Source organism: Artemia sp. Qi Xiang Cuo, chromosome 18 (genome assembly GCF_049724085.1).
Source record: "Artemia sp. Qi Xiang Cuo chromosome 18, ASM4972408v1, whole genome shotgun sequence".
Classification (NCBI taxonomy): Eukaryota; Metazoa; Arthropoda; class Branchiopoda; order Anostraca; family Artemiidae; genus Artemia; species Artemia sp. Qi Xiang Cuo.
Window position 1 is genome coordinate 40,490,282 of NC_142811.1, and position 18,657 is coordinate 40,508,938.

Consider the following 18,657-nt stretch of genomic DNA (forward strand, 5'->3'; position numbering starts at 1 on the left):
GAAAAACTGCTTTGATGGCACGGTTTTGGGCATATTTTAATTTATTGGTAACTGAAGGATAAGTGTTGCCCCAAAAACAGATCCGCAGTATGAGATAATATGGGTAAATAAAAAAGTAATAAAGGTTGACAAGGATATCAGGAGGAAGAAAATTATTCACACGATTAATCATACTTACCTGTCGCAAGACTATGGCTCTGATGTAGGAAACATGTGTTGCAAGTGATAGGGAGGAGTCAATGTGGACACCAAGAAACTTGGCAACTTCGACCTGCAGGAGGAGATTGGTGGAATATTTTAGGTCAAGTGCTTGCTGAGCTTCATTTTTTTTTGTAAGGGGTTCGAAATAATACAACCTGACTTTTCTTGCTGTTAATGGTCATGCAGTTAACGAGTCACCACTCCTGTGTTCTATTCAGAAGGATTTGAGTAGAGGTGACAACGGATGGTAAAAAAAAAACCGGTGATGAAAAAGTTGCTATCGTCAGCAAAAAGTACTGGGTGCACTGATGGGAACAGGTCCATAACTTAATCATTAATATAAAGGAGAAAAAGTATTGGACCAAGAACAGAGCCCTGCGGGACGCCCCTCCGGACAGGTATGGGATGCGAGGTCATCCCGCCCAGACTCACACTCTGTACTCTACTAGAGAGAAAAGAGCCGAACCATGAGAAAGGAATTCCACGAATCCCTATGTTTTTGAGTTTACTTAATAAAACACTGTGATCAACCATGTCAAAAGCCTTAGAAAAATCCAGAAATAAGCCCAATACAGTATTTTTAAGGTCAAGTTGGAAACGTATAAACTGTGTGGCGTCGATTAATAATAAGTAATAAGGGTTTTTATTTAAATCAAACAAATAAATAAATCAACCACCAGAAGCAAACTTGTTTAGGCTATACACCCTTAAAAAAAAACCTGATATATACATCGCTATCAACAACGTAAAACAATAAATAAATAAATAAAGAAAAAAAATTCTTTTTCCTCTTTTTGTCAGGCGTCTCACCTCTTTCATTAGAGTTAGTTGCGGCTAAGGCCTGAATTCCTGACAAGTGGCTAATTGTTTTGGACCGTGTAGTTGGGGGCGGGGGTTCTAGGAAGAGTTTTAGAAGTAGGTTGGAAGGGAGCCAAGGGTTTCAGTGGGAGTATCCTTCTCGGGTTTTCCCGACATTTATTCTGACGAGACACTGCAGATTCACGAACTGTTAATCAGTCTTAATTCAACGTTGCTTGACCAAAAGTAAATATTCAGTTATGGAACTAAATTATCCGCAAGTTAGTTGCGCAATCCAACACAATATAGTACAAAAGATAATCCGATTAGGTTCATAAGTTAGTTCCTTTTGTTCAGATACTAAACTCATACTGTTCAGATACTAAACTCATACTCGTTCAGATACTAAACTCATTCACTGTAATAGTTTTAGAGAGCGATATATATATATATATATATATATATATATATATATATATATATATATATATATATCAAGGAGGCACACTTGTGCCTCTATAAGGAGGCGACCCACCACAATGTTAAGCGATTTCAGGTCCTAGAGGTCGCAGAGAGACGGCGGCAATCGCATTTTGTAGCCCAAGCTCAAACTAAGAAACTTGACAAATTTCATCCTCCTCCGACTTTATCTTCATGGGGTAAACTGGGCCGGAAGTTTCGACCCTCCCACCACAGCCCCCCTTTAACGTTGTCCGATTGGGCTGAAATTTTATTGTTCCACTGAAGTTTTTATTGTTTAAAAAAAAGAGTTGTGAGAAAGTCAAACTTTAGCGTAAAGAGCGAGGCGTTGAGGAGGGCACAGCCCCTTTCATATACGGAATAATTTCTGTTCGTTTTAAGATTTAATGTCACTCCTTACTTTCAGTTTAAAAAAACTTTTTTTTTATTTATAGGCTGCGAAAGGGGGGGGTTTCGGGGGCGGCAGCCCCCCAACTGTGCCTCCTAATCCCTGTACGTTTTAAGGTTCGACCTTGTAACTCAGCCTCTTTAACTCTTTAGAAAACGTTGTTTTTTTCAAATAATATATATATTAAACAAACAAAAAGAACATCTGTATTAACAGCCACCCCAGGAAGTAAAAAACATGTCCGAGGGCTGACAAAAATACACAAAAAAAATAATACAGGACTAAATAAATTATAAAACAACTAATACAAATCACACATCCTAATCGGCACAATAAACCTTACAACAAAACAAATTCAACTTTACTGTTAAAATTATTCCCAAGAGACCATAATACTCGATTATTTATTTAACCCCCCCCCCCAAAAAAAAAAGAAAAACAAAGGCAGTGCATGGGTCAGCTATAGTATAACGATTAGACACAAATGAGTTTCAGGTCCAGGGTGGGAGGCGAGGGGTGTATTTTTAGAAATGGTAAAAGCACGGTCTGATTTCCTTAGTATGTGTGAGAGTAAAAACACTCCAATACGGTGCAACTCTCAATGTGCACGGTAGAGCAATAGTGTTAAACAACCTTACAACAATTAGACGGTTACCGGCAACTTATTTGCAACAATGTTTCCATACGTAGCTTACGTTGCTACTTGATATGCACAAGAATCAAGGCACTTATTGCTGGGATGGGTCTACCTATTGGAAAACCTAGATATGTATACGAGTACGAGGCACTATGTGTGATGGTCGTACCCGCGAGTTTAATACAAATATCCGCGCAACATCTCTAATTAAGGATGACTTCCGATTTGCTAGCATTGAAACCTAGTCCTATTTTAGCATATTTATCTCTCGAAGTCATAAAATTTTCTTATAAACAACTACAATTGCAGCTAAGCATAATAGCCATCCTCAGAACAGATTAAACTTGCGTTAACACTGGCGAATAAACAAGTTGGCAAAACTTAGCATTGAGATTCTATTACCCGCTTTATTAAACAGATAAGGGGGTCCCAACTTAGCCTTGTCTGGTTCTCTTATACAGTGTCAGTAGAATAAATGCATCAGAGCCACCTGGTATCTGAATTCGTACAATAAGGTTCTTGTACATATCAGTGTACGGATTTGCTGTAGCGATACATTCTTCACGTGTATCTGCGGCCCAGAGGGTTGACTCGTGAATTAGCAAGTCAAAGACTTGACTAATAGCGAGACCTGCTACAACAAGTGACTCCTTATTTGAATCCGCATCTGACACGACTGAGCGAAGGCCAGATAGAGTATTGAAACAACCAATGGCTTTTTGGAAACCAAGTTATGTGTTGGTACATAGTATTTTCGCTTTTTTTCATCTTAAGTAAGTAAATCGAAAATCAAAAAAGAAAAAAAATTGATGTTCTTATGGTACGGTAAGATATACATAAATTTGCAGGCGCACCCCATTTTGACAGAGGCGGCAACTTACCCTCTGAGAACGATCATGGCGCAGTGCCAACGGTAAAAATCATTTGATGCAACAGACATAGGTAGTCAATTAGCATAGAACTACTGAGATCTAGGAGGGCCAGTGGCGTAATTTTGTCAAAATCCGGGGGGGGGGGCAAAGTTGGAGCGGATTTCCCCAAATAAAATGAAATTATAGTGAAAAGCAAAAAAAATTAACCACGTAGTACTATAAAGGCAAAGATACCATAAAAAAGTACCGTAGAAAAACGTAGGTCTATCTTAGTTTTGCAAGATTTTGAAGACGCTAAATTTCAGTTGAAGGAGGGGTAAACTGAGGTTGGGGGGGGGGGTGGCAGTTGCCCCCTTCCCCATAGCAAATTACGTCCCTTAGAAGGGCTGCATATCTCCCATCCGTGCCCATAGAATTTTACTTCTTGAGCTGTCCTATTACGTGAACCAACATTTTGCGCGCCACTACGAAGTCACTTTTGGGAGAAGATTATATGCTTTGCCTTAACTTTTATTTGAAACCGTCCTTAAAATCATAAGTATATAAAAATAAAAACACTTTTCGTCCCCTGGCTCCATCTTTGGTAGCTCCATTCATTCCTAAAAACGGGATTTTCTAAAACTTTTGTTTTGTTTTATTATACAACTATTAACAATTTTTCATCGCGTAAATTATCTCCTTTATTGCCACACTGAATCGTGAAAATCAACAAGTAGTCGAGGACCCAGCCTCTGAAAACTGACACAGGTGTGGTCAGCGAGATGACTGCGAAACGGAGGTTGGACCCATCGTAACTGACCATGCTGATTACGGAAACGACCGCTATATTGTTGAGAAATGTTGGCGTGTCGTTGTAAGATCAAAGTTTTAGGTTTCTTCAGCTTTTAGCTACGAATAAAATGTGTAAGTTTCAAAGTAAAGCCAGAAATGCATTGATTCTAGAAACCTAATACAGGAAACGTTGCGAATTCACCTCGCAGCAGAGAAGAGAAGAAACTGAACAGCTAAGAAACTTAACTCAAAATGAAACAACTAAAAGAACAAATGGCTATTACATATAAGAACGAATTGTCCAAATTTCAAAACTCGTCTTCTGAGGACTCATCTGCTGATTTGTTACATTTTCCTGCACACTGACACAACAAATCACAGCCTCTGTTCTTGTCAACACACGGGCAGGTTCTAGAGCCAGTTTTACAAAGGCAGTATTCAGGACTGTTACCTTGCGGGGAAGGATCTCCCCCCCACTGGAACTGGACAGATTTTGCCTTTCAAAAAAGTACAGTCAAATCGAGTAGGGTCAACTGGTGAAGGCCTTGGCAAGTTCGCTTCCAAAAGTAATTTGACCTGTAGGAAAGAACGCATAGCGTGAAAATAAGAAGCGTCATCTTTTGGAGGCAAGCATTTCAGTTCCTGTTTTCTTGGGTACAGGTGAATGCGCAAATGGTTCAAAGACTTGAAGTCACTAGTGTCTTTGCAGTACATTGCTACAACTACCTTCTGGCAGGCAGATGTAAATTCTTCCAAGACAGCATGGGTATCGTCGCACTTTAGCCTCACAATCACGTTCCGTATATCCTCATAGAGGTTCCATCTTTCAACTGCTTTCTTAGCTGACCTTTTGCCCTTGCCATAAAAATAGCTGACGGCATCACACCCAGTAACACAGTGGACCACTGGCAGGCAACCGAGCAAACTGTTTGGCAGGACTTCACAAAGCTGGTGAATTGGCGCAGAATACTTCTGAAAATTCACATATATGGCACGATCAACCAGCTCCTTCTTTTCATATAGCTGACAGCAGTGATACAGAAGTCCAACAACTATGTCAGTGTCATTTGCTAGCACAGCAATCTCCTTGAAGTTTCTCCCTAGAGCATCAAGGACATGTAAAATTATCCTTGTGTCCGCTTCTTCATGGTCTGAGCTGAGACGCTCTTTGTAATCTTCTGCACTCACATTTGCTGGCAATTTCGCAACTTTCATCCGATCTGAAAAGCCTCCCGAGAGATACAGTGTCACACCTTGCTTGGCGAGATCCACAGATCCTTCACAAATCTCAAAGAGAACCTCAAGGAGCTGACTTTTTGTCTTCGAACTTGCCAAGATGGAGGTCCAGTTGAACAGCTTTGTATTCCTTCCCAGCAATATTTGTGCTCTAGCGTTCGCACCTCTGTGCTCGTGGCAACCGCTGCTGTCTTTCAAGCTGACATGATTTCCAGCGGCATCTCAATACCCGAATAAACCGTCATATCTGTCAGCTACAACGTGAATTTCTCGCACATCCAAAAAAATATACATCCACTGTTTCAACATTCTTCATGAGTACATTTCCACTGTTTCGAAATCACTAGGGGGATGGCTTTTACTGTTTCGAATCACTAGGGGGATGGCTATTTATATACAAATTAAGAATTAAACTATTATTTACAGACACTGGACTCACCTGGCCTCTGTTGGATTTTATAAAAAAGGGAGCGGGGGGTTGATGAAATTTGTGACAATCAGGATTTTTTTCTTCTAATAACTGGTGGAATAGGTGTGATGGTTTCAGGGGCAAATCCAGGATTTTTTAGGGGGGGGGCGCAAAAGAGCGTGATCCGATATACTGACATGATGTTTCAAATTCATACCACACAGAGGTTTAAAATTCATCAAATGTCAGGGCCCTCGAGAGGGAGGAGTGGAAGTAAGTACTTCAGAATACCTTCCAATAACACAGTTGAGCCTGTAGACCCATCCCTGAAAGTTTCTTTTTCCTAACATAACCCCTATCCAAGATAGCCAAAAGTAGCTAAAGTAGAATTTTACCAAAAAGCCAGATGGATCTACAGGCTAAGGTATCTCCTGGGATGGTATTTTGAAGTACCTATCTCCACTCTTTCTCCCACTAAAGGGTCCTGAAATTTGCCTACATGACATGTAGAACCTATTGAAATTTGACAAAACAACTCTTTACCTTAATTTTCAGTTACTGGTTTCTTATTCTCTGGCTTTAGTTCTGAAAATATAATTCCTGTTATTTTTAGTAGAATTTTGAGCCATATTAATGTTTTTTTTTTAATATATGAAATGTATTTGCATATCTTTAAAACCTTAATGCTTGGGATTGTGAAGCTGAAAATTTTGTTGTTTTAATTCATTCAAGCAGAAGATCTATTTTGCAAGGTTTCACTCAAAATCAAAGGCCAGGACCCTCTAGAGGGAGGAGTGGAGGTGGGTACTTCAAAATACCTTCCCAGGACATACTTTAGCCTGTAGACCCATCCCTGAAAGTTTGATTTTCCTAACTTATCTCCGAACCAAGATAGCCAAAACTAGCTTAAGTAGAATTTTATCAATGCTGGAGCTATGCCCCAGTATGCCCCAGGAAACAAGGTTAAAAAAAAAAAAAATGATAAATTATTCCCCCTTTGTTAGCCTAATGTTTCTAAATGTAAGAAATAGTGCTATTACAACTAAATTCTGAAGCATGTCAATACAACTGAAACTTTTAGATTCCTGAATTTATACTTTCTCACAATGATAGTTGTCACCCAGACAATACCCCTCTATTTTCTATATTCTACCCCTCTTTTTCAGAAATGAATTTTACCTTCACCCCTATTAATACCAATTCAGGGTATATATTTGCACATTAGGGCAGTGGGGTTAAAGTTTATTTCTGATACAAATGAGAGGTTTTTTTAAAACTTACCCCCCTCCCTCTACTGGGAAAATATTGACACCTATTTGTGATATATAGCCTAGGGGGGGAGGGGAGAAAATTAGTTTTTACAAAAATGATTATTTTATGGGTTAATAGCATAAAAAGGGAATAAAGTATTATTATTACTTTATTTTTAAGTAAATAATTTTATAATGGATGAGATAGGGAATGACCATACTGCTAATTCTATAAACTGTGCTCGGAACTGAACAGGAAGCTGATGCAAAAGGTTGTCAACCCCTGAAATACTAGGCTACTATGCTATAGCCTACTAATACTAGGCTACGCTTGCTAGATACACTACACTTGATAAATCACTGATGAAGCCTGAAACACGCTGGCAAATACTGATATATGCTGGATGTATGAGATAATGAAATTAGCTTGTTGGTTTTTGTGGGATCATTCTATCCAGATACTTTCCCTCGACAATAGCGTTTCCTACTTAGGGCATGTATCTTGTACTCTCAAGATGGCGTTGCTAGCCGAGAAAAAAAGAAGCGAAAAGGCAACTTCGAACTGATATAGCTGCTGATGCCAGCGTCTGACACCGGTATAGCGAGCCTTGCCCGGATCAGCAGGTCATGCTCTGTCCTTTGGTACAGAAAAATCTTGGTCATTTCACTGACCACTCACAAATTGAAATAGAGCACATTCCTTCGGTTGGGTCCCAGACTAAAGCGGAAACACTTCTATTTACACGAAATGCTGAATCAAACGATTGTACAGTTCAAATATAGTCAAGTATTTCAACTATCAGTCGGGTGATACACCCATTTGCTTTTGATACAGGGTAACAAATATAGTGTATAAATATTTGCTATATTTATAAATATAGAATAGTAAGAATATGTCAAAATTCAGTAAGAAAAGTAATGATTTTCTAATTAAAAGAAGAAAAAAAAATCACCACTGACATTTCAACAGTCAAGTTAAAGGATAAATACAACAAAATAGGATAACCTAATTGGTCTTTCTAAAAATATTCTCATGTAGGTAAGTCATTTAACTAATAATTTGAAATGTTTAATTTTGAAGAACTTGTTTAATTTTCAAGAAATGTTTAATTTTGATGAATAAACATACTAATGTATAGCTTAGATTTTTGCTATTCAGTAATAACTAAATTTCCTCTCAATTACTATTTGGAAACAAGATGTTTAGGGTTAGATTTTTGCACACTTTTAATCATTCAGCCACTTTTTTTTACACAATTTACTGCCAATAAATACCAGTGTCTGTCTTTTGCTCCGGCACTCAGCAAAGTTATACTTTTTACAGCCACATAAAGACATTTTTTTGCTGATTTTCCTGTGATTTTTCACAAACGTTCTTTATTTTTAAACTTCGTTCCCGCTAAGTGTGAAAACTGCACACGAGCATCCAATATCTTTTGCATTAGAAATTGAGCTCTCGGTTTTTCGCAGTTTTCTAAGACGTATATGGTTGTGTAGTACTCCACTAAATTGATTTAGAGAAACACTTAGTGTCCTTGGTAAGATCCTGCGCTGAATTAGCAAAGCCGCCTTGATAATCAATTTTCCATAGCTCTTTGGTAATATTATTGACTCTCTTACTACCTTTTGCGAGAGCAAGGTGTTTCCAATGGTCATTTGGGTTTTATTGGACGTTTCATAAGCAGCGCATCGCTGCCTAAGTAAAAAGCGATGTGGACGCAAGGTATTATTATTGTTTTTTTGTCACTAAGAAGTTTCGTATAGAAGGAGCTGTCAAATAAACTTCGGAAGGAGCTCAGTCGATAGGAAATTGAAAGTTCTAGTGTCCTTATTAAAAGTAAACTGATCAAAAGGCCATATATTAATGCTACTGCTGCTGCTAGTACTACTGCTATTACTGTTAATACTAATCCTAGTCCTACAACTAGTACTACTAATACTCCTACTACTACTTCAGTGTCAGTGACTACCATTACAAATATGGTTAAGGGTATGAAGGGGAAATATTCAGGGAATATTGATGAAGTTGAAATGAATTACAACACGCCGTCTGCATGCAGGTTGTCAAAAGGCTGTACCAGAAATATCTTGGAACGGCTTGGTATGTGAAGTTGAAACTTACCGGGCTTGTTATGGGGGATGTTAAATTAACCAAAAGGCGATATTTGCATCCTACATCTACTACTATTATTGCTACTACTATTACTATCGGTACTACTGCTACTGCTACTAAAGCTAAGGGTTTTAAGGCGAACAGTTTGGGGAATGTTTAAACAGTATTTAACTAAATCAAAACGCACTATGCGCATAGAGGCTGTCAAGAAACCACGTTGAAACTTTCAGCGTGGGTTGAGGGCGGTGTTGAAAAAATCTAAGTTACTATGTGCACACTACTACTAATCCTACCTCTACTGCTACAACTATTGCTACTACTGAAGCTAAGGTTATTAAGTTAAGATAAAGCTTTCAAGGAATGTTTGGGCGGATGTTGAAGTAAATCAAAACGAACTATGAGCATCTAGATTGTCAAAAGGGTGTATCAGCAATATCTTAGGAACGGCTTGCATTATCAAGTTGGAACTTTCAGGGCTTATTGTAGTGAATTTTTAACTAACCAAAATGCACTCTGTGTATGCTATTAATACCACTACTACTACGATTGCTGTAACTAATGAGGCTAAGGGTGTTAAGATGAAACTTTTAGGGAATGTTTAGAAATTATAATAAATGACCGAGGCAAACTAAAAACGAGCAGAAAATAAGATGAGTAGGGTTGACACACACCCCCTGCCTTTTGAAGACCAGAACATAACTTGCACTTTACTGAAAACAAAATACATTTTAAATATTTTCACTTTGTTTAACTTTATCAAATCCAAAACTATTAAGACTTTAAGGAATAAATATCAGTATGTGCATATTAAACTGTCAGTTGACATTCATTTGTTGTTGTTTTTTTAGTAATCTTGGTTATGAGGGAGTTTTTTTTCGATGTTATGAGAGAGAAAAAAACATTCGGCTCGAAATAAGGATTGTTTTCAGTAAAGTGCCAATTATGTTCTGAGACATGAAGACATTTTGTTGAGACAATAAGACAGTACCTTAGCAACAAAATAACATATCAAAACTCTTTGAGGGATCATAAACCTTATTACACTAATTTTGCCCTATTATTAGACTCAAAGTACCTCCAAAAAATGCCTAATGCTGGATGGCATTGGTGTTTTTGTTTCAACATCCAGCGCCAGTTTCCACTCTTATAAGTTACCTATGCTCTTTGACCAGTAATTCAATGTGTTGACTTGACATTTTTCATGTTAGTAAAACTTTGTTAAGTTCATTTCTTTCGGTCAACAAAGTTTGTCAAAATTAAATAAAAAGCAACAGAAGGGAAAGTTTAAATACCCACTAAAGATTTCTTTCTGTTCATTGAAAGATGTCTTCCTATTGACAAAATTCCTTTCGTCAGATAAGGCCACTTAGCAATAGCCTTATCTGACCTTGCTGATAGTCGTTTGTAATTCTGGAGTGGGACAATAGTCAGTTATTATTAATGACAAAACTGTGTAGACAAAATCATTTATTAGACTCGGAACTGTGCCAAATTTATGTTGTAAAAAAATGTCAAACACTTAATCTATTAGGCAAGAAGACAGAGAAATATACACCAGCTTAGAGGAATTGTAAGCTCAAGAATTTTGTCTGGAAGGATGTGAACGACTTAAGGCCGATTTGATCAAGCCCGTTAAACACACAACCGACATGTTAAAAGACAAGGCTCAATGGCTGAAAAGATTTAAATGCTGTAATTATATAAGAGATGAACTACACAGTGTTTTTTGTGTTCCTTTGTGTGTTTTTTTTGTGTGTACAGAAACCTATATGGCCTGGAGTGTCGAGAAGGTTCTTAAGTATAATTATCTTGCGGACCTGGTCAAATGTAGTGTTCGATGGAGACACAGTATTTTGTCAGTTTTGGAATTCGTCCTTATATCTAAGGGACATACCTTGTAGATGTAGAGACCTAAAAATCTTTCAATCAAATTCTTTGAAGGTAAAATTGAAAAAATTATAAGAAGTGGACTTGGTAAGATTGACATCTGAAAGGGCGAGACTTTAGAATTTTCAAATTCAGTAAAAAATACGATAAACTATATGCTTGTTGTAAGTTAGAAGTGAATCTCATAATCCTTGTTCTGGTGAAAATACGTTGTCCCATACTCACATCTAACAAACGGTAAGAAACAACTTGATTTTTTTTTTAAATGTAATAATAATATTGGTGGATACACATGTACCGATATAACTGACCGAAACATCTGAAAAGAGTGAGAGTGTCGAGAGTGATCATTCTTGAGATTGATCATTCTTGAGAGTGTTTACCTCAGGCTGTATTGACGAATATGACATTAGATCTTGAAAAACATCGTGTAATTTTCTCTTGGGGCCAAAAAGGCGGGTTTTGCTTATCCTTGAGCCTAGAGCTTTCAATGTGTGAGCTGAAGTGGAGCTTTATGGTCATCGTTGGAGTTTTTGGTTCTTCCAGGCATGCTTGTAAGATTGTTGTAAGTTCCAATTCCCTGAATGCAGCACGAAAATATCTTCTTAGAATTATAAACATAATATTTAAATATTCAAAAAAGGAGCATTTGTAGACGGCACCAAAAGTGCCAAAAAGTTCATTCCCCGTGTTTGGGACTGAGAAAGACTAATGGCGTCTCAAGTGTCTCCTAAACTTCAACAGTTCTCTCATTGCTAAAGAACTGGAACTCTCACTTTGCTCCTTCCTTCTTAGTTATATTGGAAAGTCGACTCAAAGCAAACACAAAATGTACTCTTGAGTTGAGACGGATACAATTTTATTTTTCACGCTATTTAATAGTCCTTGAGAAGCTGGTTGAAGTGTGTAAGAATGCTTTTTCCTACAGAATTTATTCTTGAGACACACCTGTTTGGGAATTTTGAGAGGTTAACAACTTCATTGTTGAAGTATAAACTGGCAAAACAGTCGGATTATGACTTCCTGCGCAAAATACAGCAAAGTCCTGAACCGCTGTAAAAATAACTTTGACTTACTTGACTTAAAGCGCTTGCTCGGCAGCGTCGCCAGCATAGAGGGAACCAAAAGTCAGCGCTGCTAGTTGTCTCCAGAGTGGCCTGTTTTGGGCGAGAGTAGACGCTTTGCTGGGGTAAATGTCCCACGCTGTGAGTCGATCGCAGATGATATCTGCCCATCTCATACGTGGTCTATCTCTGGGGCGTTTCCAGCCATTTGCAGTTGGATCGAAGTCAAATATGAGTCGGGCAGGTGTTTCAGTGGGTAGGCGAAGTAAATGATCTTACCAACGCAGTGAACCTGGACTCAAGCTGTTCAGGCAGGGGTGATAATTTAAAGGACCGGAGGATATCCATGTTCCGTGTCCTGTCTAGTCACCTAACGTGTTCAATTTTGCGGAGGTGTGTTGTCTGGACAGCATCTACCCTCATGATCTGCGACTGCGTCAAAGGCCAAGTCTCTGACGAGTACAACACGACACTTGCTACCGAGGAAGAGAAGATACGAACATTCGTGGGACGGCTCTTCTGGGTTTTGTGAAATATTTATCTCAATAGGCGGCCGAAAACGGCGTTCGCCTTTGCCACCCTTTCTGATATCTCTGCATCTATATTTCCGTTTGAGAAAACAATTGAACCAAGGTAGGTGAACTGCTTGACTATCTCAACATCTTGGCCACATACTTCTATGGTTGTCAGGGTGCACGGTGTCTTGTCCACAGGTAATATTTTGGTCTTGGTACAGTTTACATTTAAACCAAGTTTTCCTACAGCAGAGGCTAGCGTTTCCAGGGCAGTTTTGATGTAAGTGAGATTTCCGCATACCAATGCAACATCGTCTGCGATGTCGACATCTGCCAGAACTCTTCAAGAAAAATCGATGCCAAACGGATGCGCCAGCAGTGTTTTGTTGAGAACATGGTCCATTACACTGTTAAAGAGTTCGGGAGCAGCAGCGCAGCCTTACCAAACACCATTTCTAATTTACAATGTGATGAGAGCTGGCCATTTACAATGACAGCACTTTCGGTCTTATTATATAGTTCTTTGAACAGATCGACAATTTTCTTAGGTATACCAGCAGATTGAAGGGTCAACCACAGTGACTGTCTGTCGACAGTGTCAAAAGTAGATCGAAAATCGACGAAGGCAATGTATGCCTTCCTTTTATATTCTAGAGTTTTATCTATTTATTTATTTGAAAACCCATCATACAAAAGCAACAAGACGGAGCTGTAAGAGAAAACAAAATAATAAAGAAAGCAATTAGACACTTCGCAAAATAAAAGACAAGCAAATATACGAAAGAAACCAGCATAAAAAGAAAAGACTTTTAAGCGAACGAGTATAAACACAAACATTTACTATCTAATGTCCTCATTATCTTACCATTGCCAGATATGGCTCCAGTCGCATGACAAATTAATCGTTAAAATTCACAATACTTGTTAATATGGCAATACATGAGTCAGTTCTACTATAACAAATAAACGCAAACGATTTTCGGGTCTAAGGTGGGAGCCGAAGGCGATAAGTTAAGAAACGATAACGGCACCATCTAATTTATATAATAAATGTCCAAAAAAAGAAAAAAAAATGTTCAACATGGCGCGACCTACTATATATGCACCAGAACAGTAACGTTAAACAATCATACAATAATCAAATTATTATTATTATTAAAAATTATTGAATAAACTATAAAAAACTCTATCAACTGTCCAACTGTATGGATTTGCTTAGTAGTGGACCTACCCGGCATGAGTCCAGCTTGCTGGTGGTGACGGAAGGGATGGAGGTACTCTGTTGCCCGCTTGAGGAGCAGCACGGCGAAGAGTTTGCCGGGTACTGAGAGCAGAGTTATTCCACGATAGTTATTACATTCTGCTTTACTTCCTTTCCTCTTGTAGACTGGCACAAGTAAGTCTGTCTTCTAGTCTGATGGTATCATTTCAGAGCGCCACACGGTATTAAGCAGCACTTGTAGAGAGAGGGCCATGGATGGATCACCATTTTTAAAGAGTTCTGAGCTGCTGCTGCAGCTTTTGTGCTGCTGCTTTAATTTCTTTTGCTGTAAATTCAGTGCCATAGGGGGAAGGGGTAGCATTCCCAGCCGCAGCAGTAATCTTGTCGTCAATTTGGTCAGGTGGGTCTGAGTCTAGTAGCTTCTCGAAGTGGTGTTCCCACTGGCGAAGGCACTGTGATTGGTCGTAAATATTTTTGCAACTGGCGTTACGGAGACACGATGTAGTTTGAGTGTATTGACCTGAGAACTCACGGAGGGTCTTATATGTTGCTCCGGAGTCCTTGTTTTTGGCGGCCTCTTGGAGCTCGCGTGCTTTTTTGTCAATAAAGGTCTTGCGGTCTTTATGCAGCATGATGTTACGCTCTATTTAATTGCCTATACGCTGTCATGTCCCCGTGAAGGCGGGCTTCCCGTCTGCGATAAATTATGGCGTGGGACTCGTTGCTGATCCAGTCTTTTTCCTTTTGCTGCATCATTCCAGCAATGAGCCAAATCTCTATTTGATGCAAAAGACAAGCCAAAGCCTTACTTGTTGGAAGTACGCGCTAACTCTTGACTTGATGTAAAACGAGGCTAGTCCAAGCTGCTTTTAATTCTCCCCCATTGCAACGTTTATTTTCCTCAGATAAGTACCTTGGACCAATCGGACAGAGACAACAGATTTTCAAACGGTATATGTCACTTTGGACTTCCACTTACCTTCCACACGAAAGTGTTTGTGTTCATTTTAAATTGAGCAGACAGTTACCTATAGCCAAAAAACAATGTCCTGGAAATATTAGATACATGAACTTTGCGGTCCAGGCGCTAGCAGGCCTTAAAGTTTTATAGTTTGTGGATTTGTCTTCTATCACGGGCATTGATTTGTAGTTAAGAATCATAAAGCTGGTTAATGTTCTTTGGCGAGGGGCTACATGTTATGTTCTTATGCTAATTTGTCTATCTTATTCGTTTTCTATGCACTGGAGGGTATACATATTTTTTTTTCATGACAGGGATTACGTAATGGTCATAGATGATTACACAATGATGACGTATTTGATAAAAATCTTTCCTTGGTAAACTCGCTGATATACACTGAACCTAAATGTTCTCACACATAAAATTCTTTGGAAACAAATAATAGGTTTTATGTTTAGTGGAGATGCAACATAGAGTTAGCTTGTAAATGCTGTATTTTTTAGAAAGAGAACAACATTAGCTTGCATGCATAAACCTTTTTAAAAGTAACGATTTCAATTTGGTGCAAAAAAATAAAGAACAAAGTCCGTTTGTAGTAGAAGCAGTGTATTTTGAAACCGTTTTTTTTTTTTTTTTTTTTTTTTTTTTTTTTTTCTCAAGTCTCGTCAGACTAGCCCTTTTAAAAGGTTTTAGGTAAGGTTTTAGGGGTTGACATCTACGGTGTTTAAACGATTGCGAAGAAACCATACCAAACACTTTTGTTGGCGAAGTTTGTTGTTTAGAAAACATAAATCCAGTTTGCGTTCATGTAATTGGGAAGCAAAGAGATGTAACAAGAAAATCGATCGAATGATTTCATGAGTGGCTCGTGAAGCACTCATGTAAAAATGCACAAAACATCTATGCTTGCCGAGTCAATCTTCCAAGTCGTGGAACGAAACACACGTTTTATGAACATTCTGCCTTCTTGTCATTTCTGCTTTAAAAGTTGAATTTTATTTTTGAAAGATAAATCTGTGTTGTCTTAAGCTATGAAAATGGTAGTTGTGCTGAATATTATTCTTTTTTATCCACAGTGCGCTGCTGATTTTTTTTTTTTTTTTTTTACTGAAAAGGAAAAAAAAAACTTTTCTTTAGTCCAGTTCTTGATTGCATTCAGACCATCTTTATCAGCAACACTAAATATCATAATAGTTCTTGAAATACACGGATATTAGTTTCAACGAATCGCACAACGTTTGAATTTGAGTCATTCTAGTTGCAAATTTGCTAAGTTCGCATAACTAACAGTGGAGACGATTCAGCTGGGAAAAGGATGTAAACCTGTGTGTCTCCACTGAGCTATATCATGTTAAATATGACTCCTTCATATTATGACTCCTTCATATTTAAAATATGACTTCATTTTATTACTCCTTCTTTTTTGGCTTATAATAAAATTATTATTATTATTATTATGACTCCTTCAATGAACTAAGGCAAACCATACCAATCAGGGGCTACAGTGCTAATTGTGCTATCTGAGACGATGCCTGGTTCAAACATTTCAGTGCTTGCCGATGATATTTCCTTTTTTGATTTAAGAAACTATTTTAAAGGTATATATATATATATATATATATATATATATATATATATATATATATATATATATATATATATATATATATATATATATATATATATGTATATATATATATATATATATATATATATATATATATATATATATATATATATATATATATATATATATATATATATATATCGTTCTAACAGAGAATGACCTTTTATTGATTTGCCTACTAAAGCTTAAATTGTTGTAATGATTCAACTGCATTTAACTTTGCATCGTGTCAGTAACAGGAATTTGTAGAAAGCATGTAATTTTAGGCGAAGGATAGGAAATTTAGTTGGGTAATTTCCCTGTTCTATTTCTACATTACTATAAAAAATTCTCCCATAGTCAATAAAAAAAAGGCCTGGAAACAGCTACCAGATAGCCAGATAACTTGCCATGCTCGGCTTGTAGATTGAGCCTTAGGGTAATGACAAAATCTGACTGCGAAATTTGGCAGGAGTTGCTCACTTCTTTTTTCTATCTGTATGGGGCGTCGTTCAGGGGAGGGGGCAGTTGCCCCCCCCCCAATAATTCGGAAAAAACATTATACAACCCATGTCCCTTGACTATTCGGATATGAACCCCTCTTGCGACCCCCCCCCCCAATAAAAATGCTGGAGATTTGCCCCTATCTATCTTTGTAGATCTACTTATTACTTCTTTTCCTCGAACATCTGAAATAAGCTCAATTATTGCTCAAAATTGATCGTAGCTTTTAAACATTAAAATAAGGAAGGCTTTAATTACCATAAAAATAAAGCAATTTGTATTAACATAAGGCTGGAACCCTGTCGACATTATTAAATCTTGTATTTGATCATGTACTCTCAGCCTATCTCCTGCATTGAAATTCTGTCAAAAAGACATTAGTCCTGCCATGCCGGTAACTCGGTTCTTTGGTTTCGTCCATCTTCTATTTGCTCTTTTGGCTCTCAAGATTACATATTTCAAAATATGTTGTCTCCTCGAACTTTCAATAGCAGTTTTAAAATGTTGATATCAAAATCGATACCGGGTCAGAAAAAATCTTACCTTACATTAGTTCCTCCAGGGCCAGGTGTGGTACATAGGGCATCAACGAAGCATCGCCAGACGTCCCGGAGTGGGGCAGCAGCCTTTACGTCCTCCCACTGTGGTTGTAACGACAGCTCAGCACTCAACATGTCTTGGTCGTACTGTCGTCGGAGGGTGTGTTTCGGTCGCCCTCTTTTTCGCCCACCCTCGAGTTGCCACTCGTAGACAGCATTCGGAAGATTCTCCTGACATTCGGAGGACACGACCAAGATACGTCAATCTTCTCTGCTTCAGGAGATCTGTGAATTTCGGTTGACCTGTTCGTCTGCGGACCTCTATATTCGCAACCCTGTCCTGCCACGAAATGTTAAGGATTCTTCTGATGCACAGCAAACAAAACAGAAAAACATGCTGTTTTTTTCTAATTTTTCTCGCTTTTCTATAAAATCTTGTAATTTGCCGCCTTTTGAATTCCTTTTTTCCAATTGGTGAAAAGACAGATATTAAGAAACCTACCTTTTTTTGTTACCAAAGCTCAATGGTTTGTTAAGCTTCTGCTTAACACCGTTGAGTGTGTTTTTTGTTTTTTAAATAAAAATTCAACCTGCTGGAAAAAGCTTTTCGTTTATTACTCCTGAGTCAATCTGTACAGAAAATAAGCCCCTAGCCAATCTATACCCATTGAAAGAGAAAATTAAATGTCTGTCTGAATTATTTCCATTACTACACCTTTGCTGTCTGGGGAATTGTCATTTTTGTAAAGTAATATTCGGTTTATTGTCATGTGATGGAATTTTTGTAGCTTCAAAATCAAGCAGTGCAAAAGGTAAGTAACTAAAGTTACAAGAACACTCCTAAAGATCATGACATCCAAGGCTAAAGGTGAACTTTAAAAGTTAAGAATTAAAATACGCGATTCTTTTATAGATTCTTATGGTTAATTTGAATATACAAATTTAATTTTTATGTTGGCCTTAGTATTTACTTAATATATTTTAAAGTTAGTTTTTCGGTGATATTTTGCGTTTCATATTTTAATATTTGTGATGGAATCTTTGTCTAATGTAGTTTTGTGAGTTGTGTTCAAAATCATAAAAACGCTTATAACCCGTGTTTTAAGTTTTTTCTGAAATATTAGAAATTCAACAAAGATCTTCAAAAAATGACAAAGCCAAAATAATGAGTTGCAAAAAAAAAAAAAAAATACATTTTATAATT

At 37.7% G+C, this 18,657-nt stretch overlaps 1 protein-coding gene across 3 annotated transcripts in view; it reads left to right on the forward strand.

The window, feature by feature from the left end:
• The window catches only part of LOC148941496 (uncharacterized), an 82,790-nt gene that overhangs the window by 24,996 nt on the left and 39,137 nt on the right, over positions 1-18,657 (forward strand). The window lies entirely within an intron of this gene.